This window comes from Nycticebus coucang, chromosome 5 (assembly GCF_027406575.1).
Source record: "Nycticebus coucang isolate mNycCou1 chromosome 5, mNycCou1.pri, whole genome shotgun sequence".
Taxonomy (NCBI): Eukaryota; Metazoa; Chordata; class Mammalia; order Primates; family Lorisidae; genus Nycticebus; species Nycticebus coucang.
The window spans coordinates 68,095,649-68,099,493 of record NC_069784.1 but is presented as its reverse complement, the minus strand read 5'-3'; positions in this window follow the sequence as shown (position 1 = coordinate 68,099,493).

Here is a 3,845-nt window from a genome sequence, read left to right as displayed (position 1 = left end):
GTACAGCTATAATCCAATTGTTGATGAATGATGTGAAACCATAGTTTATCATAATACAGTGATCTAAAACACAACAAAAAAGAACAAATGAGCTGAGATGGTACAGATAATATTTGCTGAACTATTTATGTGATTAATGCTCTTATAATGTTTGCATTCTTACTGTCCTACATCATCTGTATGTTTTTAGCACTTCTTTTGTGATCAAACCAACCTAGATGCAAAATGGAAAATGGACCATCTCAAGGAAAAATTATACTAAACAGTAAAACAGTTACCAAGGATTGCATATGTAACAAGAAGATTACTTCTAAAATATTTTAGTTCTAACTCAATTTAGATTTAAAGACTGTTTGAAATGGAAGCATTTTCTTTTTGGAATAATACAAACCTACTTAATATTTTCTTTCCTTAAATGACGTGGCTTACTTCAAATACAACCCACAATACTGTGTTTTCATGAAGCTGATGAATATTAATACTATTATATTCTTAATAAACAGCCATCTATAACTTCTTAACTATATTTTATTATTATCATTTAAAAATTTTCAGATTAATATGAGGGGACAAATGTTTAGGTTACATCTTTTTCATTTCTAAGGTAAATTTGAAGTGTAGTTGAGCCCTTCGCCCGGGGGCACAGTAGGTGAGATCCCACCAATCACCCGCCCTCTTCTCCCTTCCATCTTACTAGACTATACTTGGGTTGTTCTTTTATTTGGGACTGTAGTTGTTTATATGTTCGTTTCATATTAGTATTGAGTACATTGGATACTTCCCCCCCCATTCTTGAGATACTTTACTAAGAAGAATGTGTCTCAACTCCATTCGGTTTAATACAAAAAATGTAAAGTCTCCATCTTTTCTTATGGCATAATAGTATTCCACAGTGTATCTATACCACAATATACAAACATCACAGTTTATTAATGCATTCATGGGTTGATGGGAGCTTGAATTGAGTCCATGTCTTGGCAATTTTGAATTGAGCTGCAGTAAGCATTCTAGTGGAAATGTCCTTATGGCAAAAAATAAAAAAATAATAATTTGAAATGACAGTAAATAGACTTTGATTCATAAAGTCATGGTTTTCAGTTGACTTTTTGTCACATTTACTCCTGATTGACCCAAAACACAATGCTGTCAACTGTGTGTTTCGTTCCTACAACTATTCATGGGTTTTATTATGATTTAGCATGCTTGGAATTTCATCTGAAGATACAGATTTTCTCTGTGGCAGTTACTTAGAATTTACTGTCAGGAATTACTAATGGGTGAAAATTTAAGGCCTGTATTGCTCCTGTTCTAGGCTGCTGATTTTATATCTTTTGAACATTGCGTTTCTTATAATTTTGGGCAGTTTCTCTATCATATGCAGGTATGAATTGTTGAATTCCAGTTGTGAAAACCATGTGTGCATCTGAGTGTCATAAAATTTTGCAGAGCTGAATTGCAAAATGTTTATTCACTAAAGCAGTTATTGTTATTTCAAAAATGGATCTCAAATATAGAAGGTATTGTGTATATTTGCTAGTGTCTAAAGATTATAATCCCACTGAGTTTAGAAAGACGTAAAAATATTTCTGGATTTTTCAGTACATTCCCTCCTCTTGTTTTTTCTTGTGATTCTTGCTGATTTTTGTTACTTTTAGAAGAAGTCTGTTTAGTGTGAGAATGTAAATCCCTTTCCAAACACCAGTCTGAAAGGAGGCTAGATTTTCTCCCTGAAAGTAAGCATTACCTAGTTCAAGCCAAATAAATGACAGTTACAGGAAAGGCAGCTTGGAAACGACATGAATTTGGCTATATTTCCTCCCCACAAACACGACGACGCTTCATAAATACAGAGGGCTGACAATCTGACAAACCCCTCTGTGTTAAATGGTGCTGCATGGCTTTGGCCTGCTGGGAGACAATAGCAGCAGGAACGACCTGGCATCCAGCGCCTGGAAATGGAGTGGTTCTCTTTGGGCAAAGGCATTGACCATGATTCAAAATGGCAGAGATGCAAACGATGCCAGGTTCCACGGAGAGCGCTGTAGCTCTAAGCCCAAGGATAATCTTCTCCATGTGCTACATGGATGGGACCACTGGCCATTTCAGGCAAGCCTCAAGCACACCTATGATCAGTTGCTTTAAAAAGGGAATTGTTAACTGTTTACAACTAGGAAAGTAAACCTGAGGCATAGAATCTTAGAATGTTCAAGAGGTGATGCTGGCAGACCAGGATTAGAATTTAGGCATGCTTCACGCACTTTCAACATTCTTGAAAACAGGTATTAATCGTGCAGTGCTATAAGCAGGTGAAGAGTTCTTTATGGGATACATACTTGTGATTTAGCATAAAACAAAGGCAACATACTCCTTCAACAGCAACTCATCAAACATTTATTGAGTATATCCTATGTGTCAAGCAACTGAACAGTTAATAGATTTGAGAAATGAACATCAGGAGACCTAGTGTTTAGATACTAATCATTATTATTTCCTAAATCAATTTCAATCTTTTTTTGAGAGTCTTGTTCCCAGAATATATAATGAGATGGTTAAAGGAGATGATTTCTAAGGTCATTTCCCAGACAAAATCTTTGTAGTTTTATTCTGTTTGAATCTAGTTGCTGCATGCCTTTATTTTATGTTGTGTCAATTTTGCTCAAAATCTAGAAAATTTCCCTTTTAAAGAATTGAGGGTAGCAGCCTGGCGTTGTGGCGGGCACCTGTAGTCCAGCTACTCAGAAGGCTGAGGCAAGAGAATTGCCTAAGCCCAGGAGTTGGAGATTGCTGTGACGCCACCGCACTCTACTGAGGGTGACAAAGTGACACTCTGTTTCTAAAAAAAAAAAGAGAGAGACAGAGAGAGAATTGAGGGTAGCAGTGTTTGATGAGAGTAGGCACAGAAGCTCATCAATGCTGGGTAAGCATGACGAGGCTAGTCTGCCTCTAATTATATCCCCAACAGGAGATGACTTTGCAGCTTGTCAGACTTCCAGGATCAGGTGTTCCAAACATTATAGGGAGAATTCCCTAATGGATTTGTGTGCAATATCTGCACAAGAAAACAAATAAAACTTTAAAGACATAATATGTCATTAAAACACTAAATATGCATATAATTGCAATAGTCAATACTTAGTTTTTCTTTATGTAATAGATAAATAGACACGGATGTATATAGGACAACAGCGGTAAATTAACAAAGAAAAAAATAAAAATTATTTGGCAAACATTAGCATGATTCTCAAGCACTTGGACTGAATAACAATGCAATTTGGTTAGAATTTTTTTATTATATATGAGTTCAAGTATTTGCGTTCATATTGTGTATTTAATACCTCTATATGTAGTGAATTGAAATTACAATAAATTAAGATGAGTAAAATTGTTAAATTAGAAAGTATACTCTGTGAGTACAGTCAGCATTTCTGTTTAGAAATGTAGAGGAAGAGGAAATTCTGAAGGGATGACTAAGGGAAATTCTGGCATATCCCAAACAACTCTGATTTCACAGGGTCAAGAGGAAAGGAAAAAGTTCACTATTCATTTATTCAATAAATAGTCATTAAGTGGGTTTTTATGTTCTAGTCCTGAAGGTAGTTAGTAGAAGGAACGGCAGGCAATAATGAAAGTGTAGGAAGTAAAGAAGAACATGTATTTGGTGATGAGTGTTAGTCATGGAAATAAAATAGAGCCATGTGCTGGAGGGAGACAGAGGGTACTTACAGTCAAGAGGTCAGGAAGTTCCTTCTGAGAAGGTGAAGATTGAGCTGAGATCTAACGACAAGAAGGAGCTGAAGGAAGAGCCTTCCAGGGCAATGCAAAAATGAACGTAGAGTATGTCAAGG